Source organism: Stegostoma tigrinum, chromosome 7 (genome assembly GCF_030684315.1).
Source record: "Stegostoma tigrinum isolate sSteTig4 chromosome 7, sSteTig4.hap1, whole genome shotgun sequence".
In the NCBI taxonomy this organism is placed as follows: domain Eukaryota; kingdom Metazoa; phylum Chordata; class Chondrichthyes; order Orectolobiformes; family Stegostomatidae; genus Stegostoma; species Stegostoma tigrinum.
Genome location: NC_081360.1, coordinates 42,164,762 through 42,192,425, shown reverse-complemented (window position 1 = coordinate 42,192,425; position 27,664 = coordinate 42,164,762). Strand labels below are relative to the sequence as shown.

Sequence of the window (27,664 nt, the reverse complement as noted above, 5' to 3'; positions counted from 1 at the left end):
AGGTTTCGAGGCTGAATATCGTGTTCTATAATTTCAGTTTATTTATGTTCTGAGGAAGGGTCACTGGACCCAAAACATTAACTCTGTTTCTTCCTTCACAGATACTGCCAGATCTGCTGAGTTTTTCCAGTCACTTTGTTTTCATGTCTATAATTTTAGGGCCTGACCACTCTCTCCAATGTCCCTACCCCAACCCCATACCTTAGGCCTTGTCATCATTTTCACCGACTCATGGTCCACACTAGCAGATTTTCTTTCTCCCTGGCTTACCATTATGCATTCTTTAGGCTGTCCAACAACTGTTGTCTCTCTCTGGGCTCTATCTTCACCTGTCATTTACTCCTTCTCCTCCTCCAATTCATTTCTTCAGTATATACAGTACGTTTTCCTAACACAATCAGTTTTGAAGAAGGCTCACTGGACCTGAAACATTGACTTTGCTTTCTGTCTGCAGACGCTGCCAGACTTTCTGAACTTCTCCTGCAATTTCCATTTTTCTTTCAGATTCCCAGCATCCACAATGCTTCATTTTTTTCCCCCCCAAGTCTGACTAATAGATTCACCCTCGCCAGGATTACTTCACACAGTTACAATAAGGACTGCTAGTTTTATTTGCTTCACCATTTTAATACTTTGTAAGAAGTTAATATTTCATCTTTATAATTTTTCAATGTCTATGTATTTGTTTGGGCAAGATTAATAGCTTACATCAATGGGAATCTGATTGACGATGTTTGATTGACAATTTCACAAGATGGTAACAGAAGAACTTCTCTTTTAAAGAAATGTTGAATGCTCGATTGATTTTTAAAATCAGCATTTCAAATGATCGCCAGTTGGTGTTGAGTTCTGTAGCCAGGGGGCCTGGAGAATACACGGGTGCATAGAAGGTGCATGGGAAATATTGGTGAATGAGGAGTATCTGAGGGAAATATGAGGGGGCATAGAGGTATGGAGAATACAGTGGGGCATGGAGTGAGCATTGGAGATATAAAGGGGCATAGAAGAAGCATAGGTGATGTGTGGGAGAGGGTATGGAGGATGCAAGTGTGCATGGGAAACAACAGGGGATGTAGGGGTATGGATAATATGAGCGAGCATGGAGGGAATGTGAAATATATGGGCGTCATGAGGAGGATGGAGGATGCATGGGTGATACGAGGAGGCTTGAAGGGGCAAAGGAGTGCCTGGGGCTGAGGGGGACTGATATGTGAGGTTTAGAACAAATATGGATTCAACTAGACTGGTTCCCTGTTAATAGAGGCAATCTTTCTCATTTATCAGCCTCACCATCCCCAACATTCATTGCCATCATGGACCTGCCTCAGGAGGACATGGCTCTGACTTCTGCCCACACCCAGTATCCAGAAATCAAATTAGCATTTGGGTGTGCTCACCTTTAGAAGTCAGGGCTTCGACTTTGGAGAAATGTTGGACATAGTGCCTTGACATGATGAATGTGGAAGTGCATAGGCAAGAACTTGTCCTAAAAGCTGTCGTCGAACGTTCCATATTCCCATCACTCTCTGAGTGAAAATATTTCTTTTGGATTCCCTATTTGATTCCTTAGTGACAATTTTATACTGCTGGCCTTTTACCTTATTCTTCCCTACAAGTAGAAACATGATTCATATCAGGTATTTCACCTTGTTAAAGTTCTCTATGAGGTTACCCCTCAGCATTCTCTTGCAGGAGAAAAGAGGTCCAGCCATTAGAGCCAAGCTTGATGTTAATATTTGTTAGGATCCGATGCCCCAGATTAAGCAATGAAAACTGTACATTCTCACATTAGTAATGTTTTTCTATGTTTATAGAATTAAAGCAGTGTTTATGTTGTACTGCAAAATATAGCCATTCAGCCTCTCCATTGAAGAGTCACTCCAGAAGATATGAGTGAATTAACAAAAGGAGCATAATATGAAGCATATCATATAGAAAAAACAAGTTAAGTGGCTGAAGAAAATCTGTCATGTTGATAAGCCAATAGTGAATTGGAAGGTGGTTCAGGGTTGCCACTGAAATGAGGGTGAAAATCTATTTCAAGTACCACAACACTTCTATTGTAGTCACTGAGGTTTGGACTTCAAAATTAATCATAAACTGCCTGGAGGCCTATTGGTTAGGATTCAGTGTTCTCACCATTGTCGTCTGGGTTCAATTCTTGGTCAGGGAACGTTGATTGTTTTTTTCTTTGGGAAGCATGGTGGCTCAGTGGTTAGCACCACTACATCACAGTGCCAGGAACCCAGGTTCAATTCTAGCCTTGGACGACTGGCTGCGCGGAGTTTGCACATTCTCCCTGTGTCTGCATGGGTTTCTTCCAGGTATGCTGGTTTCCTCCTACAGTCCAAAGATGTGTAGGTTAGGTGGATTGGCCATGCTAAATTGCACAGATTGTTGAAGGATGTGCAAGCAAGGTGGATTAACCACAGAGAATGAAGCATTATATTGATAGATTGAGGGCATAGGTCTGGCTGGAGTGCTCTTCAGAAGGTTGGTGTGGACTCAATGGGCAGAATGACCTGTTTCCACGCTGTAGGGATTCTATGATGATAAAATGAGCTTCAGGGAGGGAATTGAGTTCTCTTCAAATGAACTGTTATGTCATTGGTGTCTGGAATGACCAAACAGAAGGATGATTTAGTGCAAAGTTGACTTTCATTCTCATTAGTCACAAAGCTCAAATATTAGTTATTGGCTGAAATTCTGATTACAAGCCACCCCTCTGTTGCTAAAGAAGTACACCATTTTGCTTACTGTTGTTTGCTGACATCCAGGTCACAGGCGCATTCATGTTGCTTGCACTGCATCCAATATTGTTAAGTTCTGATGGTATTAGTGTCCTTGATTCATTGTTCTGTTACTCCTGCTCTAAGTGAAACAATAATAGGCTCAATGGTAGTTCTGCTGCATTCACTGAAAGGCTTCTCGATTTGTTTTCAATGTCTTCTATCCTCTTCACCCCATTCTACCTATTTCATGCACAGCCACTTCAATTGCAGGAAAGGAATACAATAGATGAGAATACAACTCAGAATATTTTAATATTTTTGTCAATTGATTAAAACACATCAGTCACCATTTTTAAAATATGCCTTCCATATCGTACCAAATGGAATGTAACTTCAGTTTGAATTATCTGTCAGATCTCCTGCACACTTTTTAAATTTGACTCTGAGTTTTCAAAATTCAATGAGAAAAAGGGCACTAAGGTACATTTTTTTTTTCAATGAATTAGCTAGTAGCCACTATGTAAATACATTTGTGCAGGATGTCTTCCCCTGACAAGTAATTTTAGATCTCCAGAACCAATGCACTGAAAATAACATCCTCCAGGCCAGGCGTGTAATATTCTGAGAGACCACTAGGGATGCTGATGATTTCGAAAAATGGGTATGTACACTGCCAGTGGCAACTCCAAAGTAAACTTATATCATTAAAACTGCCCATGACAGTCCAACTTTACTCTAGAACACTTCATTACTTAGTTTTTATTTCATATATCCAGCATCCGCAGCGCTTTTAAAAATATATATTTAGTCGCCTTTTTGGAAAATAGAGTTTAAACTCTTGGAGGCAAACTTGTGGCATCTATTAAAATAAAAGTCCCTTGAAAACTGAGTTATAGCCTTCATCATGCTGTCAAAAATCATCATCCATAATGTTTTAACTGAAATGCAATTTTTTTGCTTTTAATTAAAATAAACATCTGAATTAATGCAGTTTAATGTATTTTAAAGACAAATTTGGGAATTCAGTTTGATGTAGTACAAATGAAAAGTTGTAGCAAATTTTAAAATGGAACAGATGTGATTTTCCCTGGAGGCCGTACCCGTAATTAATCATTTATATAATCGTTTATACAATTTAGCGATTCTGTTTAGCTCTATGAAGTTCTAGTCAGCAATGTTTTTTTTGATGTTATAATCTAAACCCTCCGACAGGCACTCTGAAGAAGTATCCATTCAACAGAACAACAAAAAGATTTACGTCCAATTTAAAGAAAGTTAGTCAGAATATCTGAAGTTCAGGTGCAGCATCGACGCTCCCGCGATTAACTGTCGCCGTTTTGCTTAGGCATAACATCGCACCTGAGTTCAAACAGCTCAGACATATGGGCTACAGACCCATCTGAACATTTTGCTTCTGGAAAGGTAATAACCTGTTTTCCCAACACAAGGATATTCAAAAGTTTTTCTACTGCTCAGAGAGAGACAACAAATTTCCTGCAGGTCAGTTTAAATTTGACGTTGAATTCATAAATCCATTAATTCTCAAACAAACGCATGCCTATTAAAATGACGACAGAAGACAGGACGTAATCAAATACCTCAATGGACAACGATCTGCCTTTATTTCTGCACCTTTTCACCTTGATAGAGCAACTGGTCCTGAGCATTGTTTAACTTGGTGCACCAGACTGGGTGAGTTCAATATCTTAAAGACCATCGTTTGAGATGTTTTTAAGTGCACTGTTTGAATGTATCAGGAGACCCGATGAATGTTTCGAATTTATTGCAACTGGGAACACGGGATTGTATTTCTTATCCCGAGCGGATGCAGTCTTTCATTGTTCGGAGTTGGTTTTATTGTTTTGACAGACCCGTTGATTCAGCACCCTCAGAATCACACGGAGTAAAAGTGAAGAAACCGCTAACCACTAACTCAACATTAATGAGACAAATCACAGCCTAATAGTGAAGACACATCTGAAAATTAGTAACTTCCATGGCCGAGGAGCAATAGTATTTAATAGCAGTACGTGTAACTCCTACGAAAAGTAAACTTATGATGATTCGATATCAGTTATCGTATTTAAATGTAAACCCTATTAGATCATCGGATTATCCTCTATCACAATTTTCCCTGCCTAGCAGTATCTGTCCTTGCGAAATTGACATTTTAGATAGCGAAACATGACTTGTTTACGAAACTGAAAAACGTCAACATCTTTGTTGCTGGCGAACTGTAATATTAAAAAAAAACAATGCTCAGAAATTAGATTTAAGTCCAAGAGGTCGACACACTGTCACCAGCAACTTTTTCAGCCCATGGCAAGCAGTTTGAATTAGCCGTACGCCAACCCTTAAGCTCTACGATATTGGCTTTTTGTTGCTGCCCATTGTATTGACTGAGCGCTGAGAGTGAGGTTTCACTGCTGCCACTTGGAGCTGCAGGCTCAAAGAGCTGGCGACCCGGGAAAGCTTTGTTTTAGGGAGTGTTTAAAAGAAAAACGGAAGCGGAAGTACTCCAATAAGTTGGGCAAGTTTACTGAGATCGATTGTGAGTTTCCTATTAAAGACGCAGGGAGACTTCGGTCTAATGTGGTAGGAAATTGGTAATCTCACTATTTCACTTGTTATTTGCGAGCGAATGTTTGATGTGTGAAGCTGGAGTAAATACCGAAACAGCACAACGGCTGGCACTTACAGAGCGAATGTGTGAGAGTGAGAGAAAGTGTCTCTCAGAGCAACGGAGGTTGGGAGGTGAAAAGTGTGTGTACGTGTGAGACAGGAGAAGGTGTGAGGGAGGAAGGTGGAGAGGTAGAGAAAGTGTTCGAGTGAGGCAGAAAAAGTGAGTGTGGGAGAGAGTGTGTGTGGAAGGCGTGGGGGTAGAGTGTGTGTGTGTGTGTGTGTGTGTGTGTGTGTGTGTGTGAGAGAGAGAGAGAGTGATAGATCGGCAGACATGAGTGAGGATGTGTGAAGGAGGGTATGCGTGCCTCTGGTGAGGGAAGGGGGAGTGAGGTGCGTATGTTTCAGTGAGGGAGCGAGAGGTGTGTGTGTGTGTGTGTGTGTTTTGTTTATGTAAGGGAGAGGAAAAATAAGTAAGTAAAGAGAATGGAGTGGAGATGTGAGAACAAGGCAGTGGAAAACTGAGAAGGGGGCACTGAAAGATATAGTGAGAGCACACTAAAGTAAGGGAGATTTTCACTTCTTGTGAAGAAGATAAGAATCTGCAAAGCGAGGGGTCACAATAATCAGGAAATGAAAATTTGCAGTGGAGGAGAAATTGAGAGAAGTCTAGAAAGGGGGAAGAGAGAAGGAAGCTGAGGTAAGGACAAAATTTACATGCTGGAGGCCTTGAAAACTAAGGAAATAGAAAACAATGATCAATGAGAAACCACTGTTTGGGACAGAGTGAGAAAACTGGGAAGAAGAAAGCAAGATGAGAATGAGAGAAGGGACAGGAAAGATATGTGCTGTGTGGGTGGAGTTGGATACATTGAATGAGTGGGACAGAGGAGAAATTGGAATGTGAGGTGAAGGTGACGACAAAGTCTATGAGAGATAATAGGAACTGCAGATGCTGGAGAATCTGAGATAACAAGGTGTAGAGCTGAATCTACACCTTGTTATCAGGGATATAGAAGAGGACATTGAGATGGGAGCAGGTGAGGCTATCATGAAATTCAGTGCGGGTATGGGAATTTTAAATTTGAGCCACTGGCAGAATCAAGATCGATTGTAGGTCATTGAGGATAAGGTGTTGGATAAGTTGTTTTGGGATGGGATATATGGATATCAGAATTTTGAAGTGCAGTGCCTGGCAAGTTGATGGGTAATGGTTGAAATAGTAGTCTGAAAATGATAATGCATGAATGATGGTTTTGTTAACAGATGACCATTTGAGTAAGGTTGAGATGCTTATTTGAAGGATTTAAAAACAAGGGGGCATGAAAATGAAGGGCAGGAGATTTAGAAGGAATTTTTTTACCCAGAGGGTGGTAGGAATCTGGAATCCAGAATCCATTACCTCCGGGTAATTGAGGTGGGTAACTTCAAACGTTTAATAAGTGCTTAGATGAGCACTTGAAGTATCATAATGTTCCAAACTATGGACCTAGTGCAGGAAAATGGGACTAGTTTAGATAGTATTGTACTTTTGGCAGTGCCTGCTTGATTTGCCAAACGCCCTCTTCCATTCTATATGATTCTAAAGGTTTTGGAGGTGGAAGTAGATGTTTTTTTATTAGGCATTAGGCCCCAGCTAAATTCACTGTTGAATGGTATTCTGATGGTGTAAAGGAATTATGTAAGCCAGGGATAGTGGGCCAGGAAGTGAATGCCATTGCTGATGAGGCCATGATGTTTCTGCTGGGGTCAAAGCAGATACTTTGGAGCAGTTGGACAAAAAAAGAGAAAGTGGGTAGTGAGGTCTTGTAACTACAGTATCAATTTCACAGAATAGAGGGATAAACAACATGAGGGATGCGAAAAATTTGAAGAGAGCATTGGGAAGGTAAGAAAGAAACACTGGGAAGGCAACCGGAAAAGAACTGGGGAAAGGGGTGGAAAGTTATGTTAACGTAAAGAATACTGAGAGGAGGATAAAATAGATTCAGAGATAGTGGGAACTGCCGACGCTGGAGAATCTGAGATAACAAGGTGTAGAGCTGGATGAACACAGCAGGCCAAGCAGCATCAGAGAAGGGTCTAGGCCTGAAACGTCAGCTGTCCGACTCTTCTGATGCTGCTTGGCCTTCTGTGTTCATCCAGCTCTACACCTTGTTATCTCAGAATAAAATAGATTACTGGGGAAGTTATTAGTGATGGAAGGAGAGAAAGTTGGAGGCAGAAGAGTGCAATGAATGAAATACTGAGAAGGATCAGGGAAGCTGAGTGATGTGATGAAGAAAGAACAAAATCTGTGTGGGACGATCTTAGTACATAATGGGAAGAAGAAATTTAAACTTGGATGGAGCCTGAGGACAAGGAGGGGATTAAAGGAGGATATTGAGAGAGTGAATGAGTGCTAGAACCCAGGAACAAAACTTCAGCATGACTGCTGCTTATAGTGAGATGGGAGTATAAATTAACTTTTCCCGGAGTAGTACAAAGTCTTAATGTATTTGTCTTGCATTATTTCATCTTTTATATTTGTTGCAGTTTAATACTAATTATTGCACAGCAAGTTACTTGTATTAACAAAATTGACCAGATGGAACAGTTAATTTGCTTTAAATGCTACAATATGTCAGACTAGGATGCCAATGAGAAATGCTCTTCACGCTTTGAATGGACTTTGGACAGACCTCTTGAATATTAGTTCTGATCTCTCTGCACCTTCTCTGTGGCTGTAACACTCTCCTCTGCAGTCCGTTCTGCTACCCTGATGCACCGTGTATGGTATGATCCACCAGTATAGCTTGCAAAACAACATTTCACTGTGTCTCGGTACATGAGACAAAAATAAAACAAACTCAAATGTATTTGTTTGCAGGCCAGTGCAGAACTCTGCCTGAATACAATGCAATATGTGTGTAGCTCAGTGAGTTTACCTCAATGCTCTCCCCTTTGTATGTAATATTTACATGAGATTAGAAATAACATTTTATTGCAGGAGCATTTAGGCATTTGAATAAATTGCCTCACTCGTTCGAGGAAGCTGGTTCAATTTTCATCAGATAATCACTTTTAAAAAGGTTGTTAATGGTTATACATGGCAGGAGATGGCTCTGTTAATGAACTAAGACTAACTTTGACCAAATCATGTCCTTACATACTGATATTTTGTGAAATAAATGGCCATGATCAAACGCAACACAAATGTTCAGCCTCATAGCATGCAATAACATCTTGCTTATTGGGTGGAGAAATATCCTGTAGATGAATAACATTTTTTAGACTGTGTTGTAAATGGAAAGCCCACACTTTGTTGTAGCACAGGATATAAATGTATCCATATCCATGTGAAGGACAGTGGAAGAGTGAATCACATTTACATCCATAAGTTTTTTGGGAGTGCTAGAGAATTCCTTTTTGGTATGTGACAATGGCCCACAGGAATTATTGATTTAACTGTAAGATTATTTAGTCTTCTGGCTATGCGGTCATAATTGGAATTTAATTATCCCAGACAATAATGCTTTCATAGCAAATTTAAAAGCAAAAAATAGAGCTTCAATCTAATGAATCTTGTATTAGGAAAAATCTTAACATATGATTTTGTATGTCTACATTTAAGCTTGTAATTGTGGTATATCACCCTTGATCTTATGTACTTTCTGTCCTCAATTGAGATGTCAGGTTCATAAGATATGAATGGTAAGAGATTGAAGGTTCGATCTATTAATATGCTTTTTAAAACTATATGGTATGTTTTTAGTTTTAGTATAGACACTGGGGCTTTCCAACTTTTTATTTCCATTAATTTTAGAATGACTCAACCTTCAGATCATAGGCTGCAATAAAAATTGGAATGACAAATAGTAGCACTAAGCAATTCTGTTTATTTTTCTCTTTTAATTTAGATGTGCTTGGAAACATTTTATTAAAATGAAAGCATAGAAGTGTTATCAATCCCATATGTTGGCCTTAACTCTGATATGTAAATGTAGCTGCTGATGAGATGGGGCACAAGTTATTGTTTGCTATTTGTGTACTAACATCTTGGACTGCTGGCCAAGTGCCATTCATTGTTTGTACTATTTTGTAGTTTGACTTTTAAAATGTTATATCCAACGTAGGTATTTCTACCTGATGTGACTTGTAGATGAGATTTACAAGCAAGAATTTTTAAAAAAGGAAATAATAATTTAGACCACTTTTTATTCTATTTCTGCTTGATCAGTTTAATACATCTAATTTTGTATGTAAAATATTAATGTGAAGTAGTTGATCTCCACTAAGTAGTTAGAAATGTACAAATTCATGTTGTTGTAAGAATGTACATTAACTTTACAGACCAATTAAGTCACACACAAGAAGCAGTAGTTTTGATTTTTGTTTTCCACTTATTGTCTGTAACAGAGGTTTTTTTATTTTTTAAAAATTAGTTCTTTACCCATTGAAATAGGCCATGCTGTGTTGCAACCCCACCCTTTCTGTTTGTGGACTCCATTCTTTAAATGACTCATAACAAACTTTGTTTAGCACTAAACTGAAAAGGATGGGTTTTTTCCCAAGCATTCTGCCTGGGCATAATTCACAACGTGTAGCCACATGCTAACAAGGTAGTATGGTGACGGAAGATGGTGGAAATAATTACAATTATTAATTCCTTAAAAATCAAAGATTAGTTCATGTGAAATAGAATCTGGTAAGTCGTCATCCATTGAAATGTTGCAATGGCTAATGGAGCAGAATTCTTTTTTTTAGTAGAAGCACAGATGGTAGTAGATTGCAGTCAAAGGTGCAGCAAGGTAATTTTTGTAGCCTGGAAAATTAGTTCAATGTTTCTGGCGTAATAAAGGATTCTTTCCAAGAATCCGACTATGAGAGAGGTTCTAGACCAGGGGAAGGCTGCACTTAATCCTGCTTTGTTGTGGACTCTTAAAAAGACCAAGGAAAGAAGTCAAAGCAGTACAATTAAAGCTGTTCAGAAACCAGCAAATTTTAGTAACCAAAGTAAGGTTGAGACCATTAGCTAATGGGTGGTTTTGATCTCACTCGCCAAAGATCATTCCGTGTTTCAGGAGCTAACCGAATAGGGTCTTCTCTCGTTCTGATGCATAATGTGCTTTTTAAAGGTTACTGTTGCTCAGAACTGGCACCGTATAGATTTCACTTCAGTTGTTCCTTTGAGTTAATTTGACCATAATGTGTATCAGATGCCAGTAGAATAATGCAAATGTTTGTCTCCTTGTTACAATTAATTACAATTTTCCAGAAATTGTGGTCAACTGGTATCACGTGATTGTGTTAAACATGTTGTCGATCCAGCAAAATATCATGTTAAAACAAATCAAGGAAGTATAAAAGAAAAACTATTTGTGCCTTCTCCATTTGATACTATCCTGTCTAAATGTATGAAAATGATTAAATCTTGGATTCAAATTATGCTCCCTATTACTTCCACATTAGAGGCACACTGATTTGAATGGAGAAGCTCCTTCATGTTTCTTCCCTTTCAGTAATTTTGTTTCCTGTTCCCTTAACTCCTTCCTGCCCAGAGGTTCAGCAGCTTAAATTGTCTGCAGTTTCTGAAATTCTGGGAAGAAAGAATTCCAGGTTATGCAAAAACACAGCCGTCAGTGAGTAAATGAGTGGTTTCTTACTCCTGGAATGACTAGCGAGGTGTGACTCACTTTCCATTCTCCATTTATCAGCACTGCTGATCCAACTGGGAAATTTTTTTCTCACATCTATTACACTAATTGCATGAAAATGTTCTGCTAAATGTTACTGTAATAGAATATCTGTGAATAATTACAATATATAGATTGTAATTTTGGTTAAAATCACTTCTGGATGAAAGGCAGCAGCTACTTGATGTACAAGTCAATTAATGCACATACATGATCTTTCGTCACAATAGATTTAAAATTGAATTTAATTTCTTTTATCTTCATTAAATGGAACCTATTGGATATCTCGATTCCTAAAGCTGATTCTTTGCAACTAACTTTGTTTTCTTGTTTTATAACTTCCATAAAGACATTTTACTCTAAATTGAAGTATGGACTCATAGAGACGTACAGCACGGAAACAGACCCTTTGGTTCACTCGTCCAGGCTGACCAGATGTCCTAAAGTAATCTAGTCCCATTTGCCAGCATTTGGCCCACATCCTTCCTATTCATATACCCATCCAGATGCCTTTGAAATGTACCAGCCTTCACTTCCTCTGGCTGCTCATTCCATACTCGCACCACTCTTGAGTGAAAAAGTTGCCCCTTAGGTCCTTTTAAATCTTTCCCCTCTCACCTTAAACCTATGCCCTTTAGTTTAGAATTCCCCCAACCCTAAGAAAAGACCTCGTCTGTTTACCCAACCCATGTCCCTCATGCTTTTATAAACTTCTCAGGTCACCCCTCAGTTTTTTTTTTGATGCTCCTGGTAAAATAGCCCCAGCCTATTCAGTCTCTTCCTTCAGCTCAACCCCTCCAACCCTGGCAACATGAATCTAAATCTTTCCTAAACACTTTCAAGTTTCACAGCATCCTTCCTATAGAAGGGAGGCAGAACTCAATGCAGCATTCTGTAAGTGGCCTAATTAATGTTCTGTGCAGCCACAACATGAACTCCCAATTCCCACACTCAGTGTACTGACAATAAAAGCAAGCATACCAAATGGCTTCTTCACAAATGCAACCCCACTTTCAAGGAAATATGAACATGCACTTCAAGGCCTCTTTGTTCAGCAGCACTCCCCAAGACCCTTCCATTAAGTGTATTAGTCCTGCCATGATTTGCCTTTTGAAAATGCAGTACCTCTCAGTTATCCGAATTAAACTCCATCTGCCACTCCTTGGCCCATTGGCCCATCTGACCTAGATCCTGTTGTACTCTGTGATAACCTCTTTCGGTGTTCACTGCACCTCCAATTTTGGTGTCACCTGCAAACTTATTAACCATAACTCTTATGTTCACATCCAGGTCACTTGTACAAGTATGAAAAGCAGTGGACCCAGCACCGATTCTTGTGGTACGTCGCTGTTCACAGGCCCTCCAGTCTCAAAAGCAATCCTCCACCATGTCCATCCTCTGTCTTTTACCTTCGAACCACTTCTGTATCCAAATGGCTAGTCCTTCCTGTATTCTATGTGATCTAACCTTGGTAACCAATTTACCATACGGAACTTTGTCGAATGCCTCACTGAAATCCCTATAGATCATATCTATCATTCTGCCCACATTAATACTCTTCATTACTCCTTCAAAAAACTCAATCAAGTTAGTGAGACACCATTTCCCAAGCACAAAGTTGTGTTGACTGTCCCTAATCAGTCCTTGCCTTTCCAAATACATGTAAATCTTGTCCTTCAGGATTCCCTCCAACAACCTGCCCACCATCAATGTCATGCTCATCGGTCTACAGTTCCCTGGGTTTTTCTTACCACCTTTCTTAAATAGTGGCACCACATTAGCCAACTTCCAGTCTTCGGGCACGTTACCGGTGGCTATTGATGATACAAATATCTCCGCAAGGGGCCCAGCAATCACTTCCTGAGCTTTCCACAAAGTTCTAGGGGACAGGTCCTGAGGATTTTTGCATCTTTGTGTTTTAAGCTTTCCAGCACCACCTCCCCTGTAATATGGACATTCTTCAAGGTGTTGCTATTTTATTTCCCACATTCTGTATCTTCCATATCCTTCCCCACAGTCAACACTGCAAAATACTGGTTTAGTATCTCCCCCATCTCCTGCATTTCCACATAGGCAGCCTTGTGGACCTTCAGAAAGTCCTATTCTCTCTCTAGTTACCTTCTTTGTCCTTAATGTATAATCCATTTGGATTCTCCTTAATCCTATTTGCCAAAACTATCTCATATCCCCTTCCTGCCCTCCTGATTTCCCTCTTAAGTATACTCCTACTGCCTTTGTACTCAATCTCTGCTGTCTGTATCTGAAATATGCTTCCTTCTTTTTCTTGACCAAAACCTCAGTTTCTCTGGTCATCCAATATGTTACAAAGACCTCAATGTTTCTTCTATCTTATATTTTCTGCAACGAGAAGTTAGTTAATTCAGTTACATGTTGATATTATTAAAGTTACTGAAGTGAAAGAAGTATGCTGGACAGTATCATGTCAAATTGTAGTTATTTATACAGTCATAGTGTCAAACAACAATGAAACAGACCTTTTAGTTCAACAAGCCCACGCTGATCATGTTCCCAAATTAAACTAGCCTCATTTTCCTGCTCATAGTCCATATCGCTCCAAATCTTCCCTTTTCATGAACTTATCCAAATGTCTTGTAAACATTGTAACTGTACCTGCATCCACCACTTCTTCAGGAAGTTTGTTCCACACACAAACCAGTGTAAAGGAAGTTGCCCCTTGTGCCCTCTTTTTAAATCTTTCTCCTCTTGCCTTAAAAATATACCCCCTAGTTTTAAACTCCCCTAACCCTTTGGTAAAGGCCTTTGCTATTCACCTTCATGATTTTTATGAACTTTTATAAGGTCACTTGTTAACCTCCTATGCTCCAGTGACAAGAGCCCCAGTGTATCCAGCCTATTTTCAAAACTCAAACCTTCCATTCCCAACAACATGTAAATCTTTTCTGAACTCTCTCCAATTTAATAATATGCATCCTGTAACGGGGTTACTGGTTTGGTGAATATCAGGTTCCAAAGTCTTTGCCTGTTAATTTTCTTTTGTTTTAAAGTTTATAAACCTCCCTGAAGACCTGAATTAGGTACAATTAATGAAAGTTTTAAATGGTGGTTAGATCCATCTGGGGGCAATGCCACTTATAAGGTGGGCAGCAGGTTTACTGTTTGTGTTTGTTTTCTTTAAACTAATACAACTGTTGACAGAAATTTAATGTGCTCTGGATGTAACTTGCACTACAACGCCTGTGATATTTTATATTTCCTTTTGGCAAATTTTGGGCAAATGATGCTGAAAATCTAGTTAACCCAGTGGAAACTCCAGTTTAAGTTTTTAACATTCAGTGGGGATCATTTGTTGCAAACTTTTGTTCTCTGCTCATCAGAATAACGCTTGTTTTTGTAGATTGGTAGATCTGTAACTTTTAGTGCTGTGGCCTGTATGTGCTTGCACTGTTATTTTCAACAATTACTGAGTAAACTTCTTATCTTCATGTGTCTATCAACATATGTAACACTCAGTTCTTATATTTCATATTTGGATCTAGTTTTTGGCAAAATGTATGCTCGTTTTCTGTCATCCTGTGTTTTTCTCTGTATATGTTATGGAGCACTTTGTGTTTATAAGAAAATTCTCCGTAGCATCTGCTGTTCTGGAAAAGAAGAAGTCAAGTTCAAAAATGCTGATCTACTAATCCATAAGTGAATCATGCAGATGGTTTGGGAAGTCGTAGTTTCCTCCTGCCATTTGTAACTCTTTGGTTTCCATCTATATACTGTATATAAAGTAATCAACAGAGTGATGGCACTTAGCAACCAATGGTGTGGCTTGAAGCTGCTTTGAGTGTTATTTGTGAATGTATTATTTTGGATTTCTGGCTCATTGCTGGGTTTGGCATTAAGGAAATTCTGTCAGAACATTTCAGCTCTTTCCTTTCATCTTCAGGCTTTGGCTGATACTTGGACCGAAAGGGTTTACATCTGATTTGCCAAATAGTTTCATTGAAACATAGTAAGATTCAAAGACTTAAGCAAGTGAAGTTTTTCGGGTGCCAACTTGGGGAAAAAAAACTCTTCTTAACAGAGATTTCTCAAATTTGAGTGTTTTATTAAAATAAGCACATTATCCTTGAGTACTGTAAAATGTAATTAAAAGTCAACTGAATCATTGTTAACTGTAACTTGTTTATACTTGGTTTGTAGTTTGTAGTTTGGTAAACAGAGTAAATAGTTTGACATTTTTGTGCATGGCTCAATTGGTAAATCTGTGATACTCTTTTCTGTAGTCGCAGAAGCCTGTGTGGCTTCTTGTGCCATTGATTTTTTTTTCTCTATTTTAGATCTCCTCTTTCAACAAAGTTATGACCTGGTCAGGAAATGGGCTGAATCAGAAAAGATAAAAAGCTGGAGTAGTGGGCAGGGACAAAACTGGGCAGGATATGACTTGTGGTGCCCTGGATATTTCACATGGGCATATTTGAAGTTTTATTGTTAGATTAGTTGCTTTAATAAAATGATTTTTAGAGCAATAGAATTTTAAATATCAGACTTATTGAGTTATACACCCAGTAATGAGGTCAGTACTGACATGATTAAAGTGCTGGAAGGTATATAACAGCAGGTTTGAGCAGAAAGATTTGTTTTTGAATTTCCTTCCAGAATGAAGGATCCAAAGGCCTGGTTGCTAACTTTACTGTTGATAGAAGCATAAATTTTGCAGAAGGCATATTGAGGTTACAAAGTTTTCATAGGTTAACTGAGTAGGCAGAAATCTCACAAATGAGGTACAATGTGGAAAATGTGAAATTTTCCATTTTGGCTGAAAGAATGAAGAAGAATCATTATCATCTAAATAGTGAGAGAATTTATTACTCTAAAGTGCAGAAGGATCTAGGTGCCATAATGCATAAGTTATAAAAAATAAGTATACACATACAGAAAATAATTAGGATAGCTATTAGAGTGTTTGTTACTGTGAAGGGAAAGGAATACAAGAATGAGGAGGTTATGCATCAGGATATTGCAGAAGCTTGGTAAGACCATATCTGGCGTGCGGTGTATAATAGCAGACTCCTTATTTAAAGAAGAGTGCAAATTCATTTGAAGCAATTCAGGAAAGGTTGACCAGACTAATGCTGGATATGGACAGTTTGCTATATGAGGAAATATTATTAGATCAGACAAGGCCTGTATTGCTGGAGTTTAGAAGGGTAAGAGGCAACTTGATTGCAAATATAAAGTCTCTGAATCTGAAAAGGAGAAGAACAAACAGCTCCCATTCCTGGATGTCATGGTAGAGCGCAGGACAAATTGGCAATTCCTAACGAAGGTACACAGGAAAGCCACACACACTGACAAAGTTCTGAACTTCAACAGTAACCACCCTAACACACAGCCAAATGAAGTTGTGTGAGAGCATTATTTAAATGGGCAAAAACACACTGCAACAGCACAGAACTACGCTGAGAAGAAGAATACCTGTTTCAGGTGTTCAAGGATAATGGATACCTGAAAAACTGGGTCAGAAGATGCCTATTACACGAACATCACCAGGAAGATGTTACGTGCCCTGGCACGCTCATCATACTATCTTACATCAGGAACACATTTGAACTGACCACAAGACTCCTATGACCACTGGGAATCAGAGTAGCACATCAACCCTATGACACCTGCTCAACCGAACCAAAGACACACTGTCCACTATGGACAGGACCAATGTCGTAACCATGATTCCCTGCAGAGACTGACAAACACTACATCGGACAAACAGGAAGGAAGTTAATAACAAGGGTATACAAGCATCAACTGGCTACAAATAGACACGACCAATACTCATTTATCTCTATTCACATGGATAAGGAGAACCACCAATTCGACAGGGACAACACCAAGATCCTGGGACCAGCAAAGCAGAAGCAAGCATGGGAATTCCTAGAAGCCTGGTTCTTCACGAAGAAAGGCATCAATAAACACACAGAGCTCGGCCCCATATACACTCCACTGTGAAGGGAAACCGGAAGTGAGGTAATCCAGCTCAACGGACCCCAGAATTTAAATACCAGGCAGAAAAACACAACGGCGCTTCGTCTGAGGCTGCACTGATGAAGTTACCCAGCAGGGTGATGAACTACTGTGGAAAGGCTCGGTGAGCCAACCAACCATGGCACCCACAACCTGAGCTACAAATCTGCTCTGAAACCTCAGTAAGGCAACTCAGAGCAGGACTTATACACTTGATAGTGGTGTCCTGTGGTGTGTGGCCAAACAAATATTTTGGGGTGCAGGTTCATAGTTCCTTGAAAGTAGAGTCGCAGTAGACAGGAAAGTGTTTGGTACTCCTACCTTTATTGGTCAGTGTATTGAGTATAGGAGGTCTTCTTGTGGCTGTCCAGGACATTAGTTAGACCACTTTTGGAATACATCATTCAGTTCTACTTCCCTGCTATAGGAAAGATGTTGTGAAGCTAGAAATGGTTCAGTAAAGATTTAGAATGTTGTTGCGAGGGTTGGAGGATTTGAGCTACAGGGACAGACTGAATAGGCTGGGGCTATTTTCCCTGGAGCATCAGAAGCTGAGGGATGACCTTTATAGAGGTTTATAAAATCATGAGGGACATGAATAGGGTGACTAGTCAAGGTCTTTTCCCCCAGGTAGGGGAGTCCGACACTAGAGGGCGCAGGTTTAAGGTGAGAGGGGAAAGATTTAAAAGGGACCAGAGGGGCAACTTCTTCTCACAGAGGGTGGTGTATACTTGAGCTGCCAGAGGAAGTGGTGGTGGTTGTACAATTACAATATTTAAATGGCATCCAGATAGCTAAATGAATAGGAAGGGTTTAGAGGGATATGGAGCAAATACTAGCTAATGGGACTAGATTAATTTGGGGTGTCTGGTCAGTACGGACAAGTTGGATTGATACTGAGTCAGATTCTACAAAGTCGCAGAGACTTGCTTGAATAGTTTTGGAATTTGGGTATATTTTAATGCACTCTGTGATGCATACAGTTACGTTTGGGATATATAGCACAGAACAGAACAGCCCAGTGAGTCCATGTTGGTATTTATGGCCCACTTGAGCCTCCTTCCCTCTAAGTCTGTCATTGTAACTCATTTGTTTAGCTCCTTCCAACATTCATCTGTGTTGATCACTTCAACTATTCACTATGGTAGTGGCTTGTGCATTATTTTTTAAACGTAATCTTTCATGAGGTGTGGCATCTCTAGCTAGGCCAGCATCTAGTACCTGTTCGAAATCGTCCTTGAGAAAATGGTGATGAACTGCTTTATCGAACCATTGCAGCCCGTGGGGTGCGGATATATCCACAGTATTGTCAGCAAGGGACTTCCAGGATTTTTGAACATGTCAGTGAAGCCATGTAATAGGTTTCCAAGTCAGGATGCTGTGCGGCTTAGTGGGCAACTTGTGAGTTATGGTACTCTCGTGTTTATGCTTCTCCTCTTGTGTTTCTAGGTAAAGTCATGAGTTTGGAAGGAGCTATTGAATGAGACTTGATGAGTTGCAACAGTGTATTCTTGCAGGTGGTGTGCACTGCTACCACTGTTTTAGTGGTGTTTGGGGTGCTGATCAAATGGCTTGCTCTGTTCTGGATGGTGTCAAGTTTTCTCGGTACTATTAGAACCAGGCAAGAGGAGAGTATTCATCACATTTGTGCCTTGTAGATGGTTCATGAGATTTGAGGAATCAAGAGGTGAGTTACATGCTGCAGTTTCTGACTTGGTCTTTTGGCCACCATAGTTACGTTATAGGTCTAGTTCAGCTTCTGGTCAAAGGTTATCCCCACAATGTCATTGCAAAGCATTCTGCAACAATAACATAATTAAATGTCAAGGGATTGTGGTTTGTTTCTCTCATTGACAATTGTCATTACCAGGCACTGTGTAGCATGAATATTTTTTGCCTCTAATCGACTTGAGCCAGGATATTATGGAGGGATCTTGCTGCACTTGGACAGGCACTGCTTCAGTTTCTGCAGAGCTGAGAGATGTGTTGGATGTTGTGCAATCAGTAGTGAATATTCCTATTTTTGACCTAATGGTGGAGGGGAGGTCATTTGATAAAGCCGCTGAAGCTGGTTGTCCCTCAGATGTTACCCCGAGAAACTTCTCTGGTTGTACCCTGTGGCTGAGATGACTGCTCTGCTATAAATTCAACCATCTTCCTTGGTGCTATGTACTTCCCCTGATTTTCTTTTGACTCCTGTTTTGGTTAGGTTCCTTGATGCTACACTCATTCAAATGCTGCCTGGATGTTAAAGTTAATGTCTGCCAATCTGTGGGTAAAGTTTTTTTTTTGTTTTCTGAACTCTCAATCAAATTTCTTGAAACTACCTTATATTGATGGTTTCTGAGTATGCTCTTCCGCAGATGAGAAAATATTTTCTGTGTGTCCTCTATCAAGACCTTGGATTATTTTTTCACTACCTGTATTAGGTCATCTGTCTGCCTTTATACAGAAGAAAATATTGGTAGTAATTTCTAATTTAATTTCAGCGAGCCCTTTTGTATAGATGCTGGCAATTAATCATGGTTACAGGGGTGGGGAAGCATTTAGTTAGCTCTTGGTAACATTGTATTCCAATAAAATTTAAAGAACACTGTCATTTTTAGATCTTCAGATTTTAAAAACATTTGCAAATACTTGCAGGGTGTGTCTTGTTTGTCTGAAAGGAATGCTTTTGTTAAAGCAGTGGTATCTTAAATAGGTCACATTGAATAAAGTTGATTACAGTTGCATCTCACACACTTTTCCATGGAACATTAAGCTATTTTAAGGTGTGTTTTTCTTGCTTTGAGGTGAGTAATGTTTGTTCTTAGGACTAGATTTCTTTGACATTAATTTCTGCTGAACACCTCCTTTACAGGAAGAAAGGAAAGCAGTAAAACTCACTGTTTGCTGACCAACATACATCTTTGACGGAAAAATGCCAAGTGATTACGTAATTAAACACAATATTTATTCCTAGTGAATCAGATACAATGCATAGCAAAGCGCAATGTATGGCTAACCAACTAGGCATTATTGGTTTTCTGCATTTCAAAATATTATTTGCAGAAGATAACTCTAATGTTAGTGTAAACCTTTTCAGGTGGGCCCCATTATGATACTTTCACTTAGTTGTTTCGTTTTTGAGTAACTTAAATATTTGATATGGAAAAAAAATCATGCATATACTGTGCTAGAGAAATGGATTTGTCATTGGGCTTTTGACATTTTGTAGCAATAAGCCAGTAATTACTTCAAGAATGCTGTATGTGGCATCTGCTTATTGATGCTCTCCTGTTCTGCATAATTCCTGTTAAACTATGTCCTGTTTCTAATGAATGTGGAGACGGATAAACAAACTTACTGATAATTAATTAAATGCCCATATGTGTGTTTGTACAAGCAAACTGAGTTATGGTCGTAACTAACTTATTTCTGTATTGATTACTATCTATTTTGCTGGTGGCAAATTAATCTATATCTGGAGAAGTAAGTGTAAGGAGCCCATGCAGTTCATGGTCACTAACTTGGCTTACTTTCGTGGAATTGTAGAATAATTAAAACTTGCAATCGATAGGAAAGCCGTTTGGTTGTACAGGCTATTTAAAAGAGCAGTCGTGCTTAGTCTCACATCCTCATTTCTTATTTGTGACCTTTCAAGTTCCTCATTCTCAAGAACCTGGGCAGCTCCCCTTTTAGAATTATTTATGGTAACTGACACTTACTACCTTTTCAGGTGGTACATGCCATTTTGGCAGCTACTTAGTAACAATGCATTTTTTTTTCAAATTTTAAACTTTAAGTTTGATGTTCTTTGTGAAGGAGTGCTTAACAACATGGTAAATATCTGGTTGGCCAGTCTAAGAAGCAGCAGGTATGTAGTAGTAAGTGAAGTAGGATTTGTAATCGTGGCTTGGAAAGAGATGTGATTTATCCCAAATGTGATCTGCTTAATTCTTTAAGTTATCTGTTGCGCTTGTTTGCATGATGCGTACCATTGAAACAGGCAAGATTCTTAGGAGAATTGACAGAATGGATGCAGAAAGATTGCTTCCCTATATGGGAGAGCCTGGAATCCAGAGGGCATAATTTCAGAGTAGGGGCTTGCCCATTTAAGAGCAGGGGAAGTGTTTCTTTTATCGAGAGTAGTGAATCTGTGGAATTCTTTACTCAGCGGGCTGTCGGGCTGGGATATTAAGCATATTCAAGGCTATTAAGCAAGTCCCAATATGTACATCTGGTGCTGTCACACTTACCTCCATATTGAGACAATGTTGACCTGTTTGTTAGAATCAATTAGCCTCTAACGTATTTATATTGGCTTATTCTCAGAAGCACAGTAATGCATCCAGCTGTAGCTAAATGAAGGGTCTAGGCCCGAAACATCAGCTTTTGTGCTCCTAAGATACTGCTTGGCCTGCTGTGTTCATCCAGCTCCACACTTTGTTATCGCATCTAAGCATTTGACTGTTTTGGCTGAAAATTTGTGTTAATATTCAGCAAAGGAAATGTATTGATCAGAGATAGTAAGAACTGCGGATGCTGGAGTCAGAGATAAGTGTGGAGCTGGAGGAACACAGCAGGCCAGGCAGCATCAGAGGAGCAGGAAAGTTGACGTTTTGGGTTGGGGAGGAAGGGAGCTCTGAAATAAATAGAGAAGGGGTGGGGCTGGGGAAGGTAGATGACATGGTGATAGGGAGTGGTGCGGATTGGTCAGTGAGGTGGGAGGAGCAGATAGGTGGGAGAGAAGATGGACAGGTTGTGTCAGGTCAGGGGGGTGGTGATGAGAGGGTGGGTTGGACATGGCGTGAGGCCAGGGGGTGGGGAGATTTTGAAACTGGTAAAATGTATTTATCACTGTCAGAGTATGGGAACCTTTGCAGATGGTGGTGAGAGCAATTGTTTTCCACATGCAGTTACTTTAATCAAGGTTTGTTATTTCCAAGGGTTGGTGAAACTAAAAGATTTCTTGCTACATTGTCCAAGTTTATATTTGCTTTAACTTTGCAGTTTGTTAGCATGTATAGTGTAGTTAGCACTGGATATATTTTACTGAGATACCGCTGGATGGCTGATCTTGTGACACTGGTTTATGAGAAGTTAAGGGCATAACAAAAAGCAACAGATGAGTTTGCCTTCAAACCTACTGTACACTTCAATAAGATCTTGGCTAATTTACCTCAATTCCACCTTCCTGTACTATTACTGAAACTTTTAATTCCTTAAAAATCCAAATTGACTTGAATTTACTCAACTGAGCTTCCATGGCTCTTTAGGATAGACAGTTCCTGAGATTTACAAATGATGAGCCTCTAGTTCCATTACCCCAGCCAGGGGAGTACCTCAGCATCCACTCTGTCAAAGCTCTTAATAATTCAATATGTGTCAATGAAATCACTCCTCATTCTCCTAAACTCTGAGTCATAAATGCTTTGTCACTCAATCTCCCTTTAATAGGACATTCCTCTCATCCCCAGAATCTATGTCATGAAACATTGTTGCACATCCTCAAAGACAAAAATATTTTCCGTAAGATAAGGGGAACAAAACTGTACACAGTATTCCAGATGCAGCCTCACCAATAACCTATATAAATGTGCTAAGCCTACTCAACTCTTCAATTTGAATCCTTTTGTAATAAAAGTAAAACCATCATTTGCTTTCTGAATTATTTGCTGCAATGCGCAAATACAACAGGTCATCCTGAGTACCATTTTCTATTCTTTCTCAATTTAAAAAAAATTATGCTGTTCTGTTTTTCATTCCAAAGTTGATAACTATATTTCACTGCATTATATTTAATTTACAATGCTTTTGCTTGCTCACGTAATCTGTCTACATTTCTTCGCAATATCTCTCCGAGCTCACTACCCCACCTAACTTTGTCTCATCAGCAAAACCTAAGTATGTTGTACTCTGTCACCTCATGAAAGTCCTTGATACAGAATATAAATAGCTGAGGCCCAAACACTGATCCTGGTGGCAGTGTTCTATTTACAGCATACCATCCTGAAAATGGCCTGATCGTTTTTACTTTGTTTTCTGTTCGTTAAACAATGTTCGTACAGTAACCCCAGTTTCATGAGCAATAATTTGCATAATAACGTTTTGTTGACATCTTATTGAATACAAATACATAACATCCATTGGTTTGCCACTTATGATACTGTAGAACATAGATCAGTATAGCACAGGAACAGGCCCTTCAGCTCACGGTGTTGTGCCAAACATGACACAAAATTAAACTAATCCCTTCTGCCTGCCTATGATCCATGTAACTTCATTCCTTGCTTATTCATGTGCATATTTAAAAGCCCTTGAATGCCCTTATCTTCCCCCACCAACACCCCTGGCAGTGTGTTCCAGGCACCTAACACACACTCTCTACATTTTAAAAAAAAAACTTGGCCTTGCATCTCCTTTTGAGCTTTCCCCCTCTCACCTTAAATGCATGCCCTTGAGTGTTAGATATTTCAACGCTGGGAAAAATATCCTGACTTCAACCTTACCTATAACTCTCATAATTTTATAAACTTCTATCAAGCCTCCCCTCAGCCTCCACTGCTCCACAGAAATGAATCCTAGTTTGTTCATCCTCTCCTTTATAGCTCATATGCTGTAATCCAGGGAGCATCCTGGTAAACCTCTTCTGTACCCTCTCCAAAGCCTCCACATCTCTCCTGTAATGTGGTGATCAGAATTGAATACAACATTCAAAGGAACAAAAACAGAAGTTGCTGGAAAAGCTCAGACTTCTGAGGAAAGGTCAGCAGACCCAAAATGTTACCTAATTTTTTTTCACAGATGTTGCCAGACCTCCCGAGCTTTTCCAGCAACTTCTGTTTTTGTCCCTGATTTACAGCATCTGCAGTTCTTTCGATTTTCAATTTAACACAATCCTGTCAGTGCAGCTGAATGAAAGTTTTATAAAGCATCACTTCCTGATTCTTGTACTCAGTGCTCTGAGCAATGAAAGCACATATAGCATGCTTGGTTAGAGACAAGAAAACTGCAGATGCTGGAACCCAAGGTAGAGGCCGGAAGAACACAGTAAACCAGGCAGCATGCGGAAGAAAGGAGAAGTCAATGTTTTGAGTATTGCCCATCTTCATGCCTTGCACCTTCTTTACCATGGCATCTACATGAGTGGCTACTTTCAGGGAACTATGTACTAGAACCACAAGATCCTACTGTACATCCATGCTGTTCAGGGTCCTGCCACTAGCTGTGTACTTTCCTTTAACATTTGAATGCCCAAAGTGCAACACCTCATACTTGCCTGGATTAAACTCCATCTGCTGTTTCTGCGCTCATATCTGCAACTGATCCATATCCTGCTGTATCCTTTGACAACCTTCTACTTCACTGATCCGCAAAATAAGTCTATTTGTTAGAAACTCAAAACTCTGACAGGGCCCTTCCCTAATTGCCCAAAGGGTAGTTAAGAATCAGCCACATTGCTGTGGACCTGGAGTCACATGTAGACCAGACCAGGTAAGGACAACAGTTTCCTTCCCTAAAGGACATCTCCAATAATAGAGTCAAGAACTTTCCCTTACAAGACCATAATGCCATGTTAAATCGTTCTTCCTTTTCTTAAGCAAATGGTAATCTATTTCTAATCCATGGGAAAAATTCTTTCCAATCTAAGGAAATCTGCATGGCCAAAACGAACACATTCACTATCTTTGCATGTATCTGTTTTAGGATGTAGGCTGTTCAGTTAAGGGGATTTCTTTTTATTTTGGTCACTCCTCCAGCAGTATTTATTTACTCCTAGTAAAATCGTCTACTCCTAGAAAAATCCATTTGCTTAATGCTTCAGCAATTCCCTTCTACCCCAGTAGGATTGTTCCTGTATCTCTAGAACCCATGTTCACTTTTGCTAATCTCTTCCTTTGTAAATGTTTCTGTAGCTGTACAATGTGTTTTTACATCTCCTGCTAATTTACTGCCACATTCCATTTCTGTCCCTGTCAAATTCTTTGTCAACCTTTTGCAGAATTCTAAAATCCTTTCAATCATGAAGCTAGCTTCTTTTTGGCAATATTACAAGCTTATGCGAGTGAGAGATGCTACTAGGTTCAGCAAAGGGAGTGTCTTTCTGCCTCTGACATGTTTTGGGAGTGCTGGCTGCTGACACCAGTAGTTTTTGGCACGATGCCTATTAAGGATATAATTACCAGAAGTCAATGATTCAGCCCCTTGAGGCTTTTCCCTTTAATACAAGCAGGGCTGATCTCCTACCTACACGTATAGAAGAATGCAAAATAAACTGAAGCATACAAAATTCTGAGAGTTTAACAGCATAATTGCAGGAAGGATGTTTGCCTGGATGGTGGGGAAAGGGGATGGGGGTGTCTAGAATCTGTGGGCACTGTCTCAGCATAAGATTGGCCATGCTACCCTGAAGGTACTGAATCTTTGGAATTTCTCCCATACAGAGGGCTGTGGAAACTTATTCTTTGAGATGCAGATTGATTGATGGATTTCTAGATATTCTGCATAATAAGGAACAATGGAGAGAGCGTAAGCAAATGTTGTTGAACAGGAGATTGGACATTGTCTGTCTGAATGGTCTACCCCACTCTTATTTTTAATGAACTTCAGGTTTGCTCACATTAGCCTTGCCCTGCCTCAAAGGCATTGGCTGACCCACTGTGACATCCCTGCTTATTTTTATGTCAGAAAAGCCTAAGGCATCTAGCAAAGAAGGGAGACCATATAAAAGACTTAATAGTTGGAAGGAAAACCCACTAAGGGGAGAAGCTAAATGAAGGAAAGTTTTTTTTTGATTTGGCTTTATCAGATATCAGTCTTTCAGCCATTTTACTCTTTATTTTATAAGGCGACTATTAATGTGCCATTGTACTAAAAAGAAACTTCTTAGTTGTATGACTATTTCCTTGTTTCTGCCCACTTAATTTATCTTGGGGTGACCAAACAATACAATGACATCACTTTTATTTGAGATCAGGAAGCTTTTCAAAAAAATACACTTGACTAGCAATATTATAAAAATCCAAAAACCCGAATTATTTAGTAATTGCAATAAATAATACTTTGGGACGAACAGTTGAGGCTTAATTAAAGACAGATGTGTTTGCTATGTACAGAAGCTCGTTCTCCATTGCAGTATTCAGATGGGTCTATTATAGTTTTCACAGAGGTGCAGTTAAAACTAAAAGGGAGAAGTTTTGTGTCTGCAAATGGAGAGGGACTGTTCTGTGCCAGTTCTCTGCTTTTATTTATAGCTGCAGATTTCAATCTCAGTCTGTGTCCGTGGGAATGTTGCTTTGCTTTCTGTTTCTTCAAACATTTTTGAGAGTTTTTTTTTTGGAGGAGTCTACAACAGCTGTGTAAAACTACTCTGACTCAGCACTGTTAGAGAAATGGGCTGTAGTGAGGGTAACCTGATGATTATTAGTTTCTTTCTTAATTTCAAAACAAATTATTGCATCCAGCCACCATGAGGGAGTTTGTTCATTTAATGTTGAATATGGCAGCATCACTTTTCTTTCATTGCAGTGTCTCTTAGTCTACTAAAAGAATAATATTTCACCTAAACCCTGTTCCTGCTTCACTAACACAATTGTCTGAATTGACAGAGTTCACTTTCTGAGCTGCAATAAGTCACATTTCTTTAGGATTAATCACTTTGTGCATGGAAAGTTAAGATATATTATTGTTGATGATGGTTCAGTATATCCTGACCTCCTGGTAAAACACATTGGGTCAGAATGTGATTAGAAGAGAACAGCTTTGCTTGAATTTTATTGGTCAGTTTGATCTATTGCATTTTAATTCTTCACTTTGTTCTGCCATTGACTTGAGGTTTATATGGTTGTGGCAAAATAAATATCATAAACTAACATAATAAACGTTCAGAGTTCTGGCAAATTCGTGTTGCACCACATTACTATAGGACAGAGTGAGAATAGGTGCCCTTTTGTGAAGCCACATCACTTTGTGTTTCTCAAAGTGTGGTGTTTTCTCTGGAACAGAAGCAGTTCTTCAGCACAGGCCTGTTAGTTCACTGGAAACTAGAGAGCAAAGAGCAACCAGCAACAATTAAATTCCTTTGAGCCAGAAGGGCTGGATGATGAGTTATGATGTATAATATTTCTGTGTATTGAGTTAATTTAATATATAACTGTCCAAGGAGCAAGCGATGCTAACTTTTTTTCCTAGCAATGTAGCAAAATGTTTCCCCAAAAATGAGCATTGATTGAATTTTATAAACCTGAGACTAATCTGATTACTGCAAATAAAAGAGTGAAAGGGCATCTATCAAAGAAAAGCAATTTACAATATTTTAACCTGTCACACATTCACGTCAGATTTTGTTTTTCCCAGTTAAACTTATTTATTAACCGGTCAAACAAGTTCAGTACTTCCCAAACTTTTTCCCCACTGCGACCCCATTTTAAGGATTGAAAATTGATATCTGCCTGAGCGTACAGAAAGTGGGTTGGGGTGGGGTTTCAGGGAAAGTCGTTCTCTGAGGGTATGGACATTTCTACAAGGCACTACAGTCTAACTGTCAGATCTCTAGGGCAGCCATTACTCCCTCTGAACTCAGGACCCACAAGATTTCAGCTCACAGCCCCATTTGGGGTTCCAGTCTCCACTTTGGGAAGCTCTGGTCTAGTTATGTCAATC

The 27,664-nt window shown here is 39.5% G+C and overlaps 1 protein-coding gene across 5 annotated transcripts in view; it reads left to right on the top strand.

The window, feature by feature from the left end:
* Positions 1 to 4,351: 4,351 nt before the first annotated feature.
* itprid2 (ITPR interacting domain containing 2) overlaps positions 4,352 to 27,664 on the top strand; it is a 141,893-nt gene continuing 118,580 nt past the window's right edge. Inside the window, exon 1 of one of the 5 annotated variants that reach the window (XM_048534652.2) lies at positions 4,352 to 4,424. The gene's annotated coding sequence lies outside the window, so the exon portion shown is untranslated. Of the gene's footprint in view, positions 4,425 to 5,111; positions 5,339 to 27,664 lie in introns of those variants that run through there. The other 4 variants (XM_048534653.2, XM_048534651.2, XM_048534650.2 and 1 more) reach the window with 4 other exon arrangements.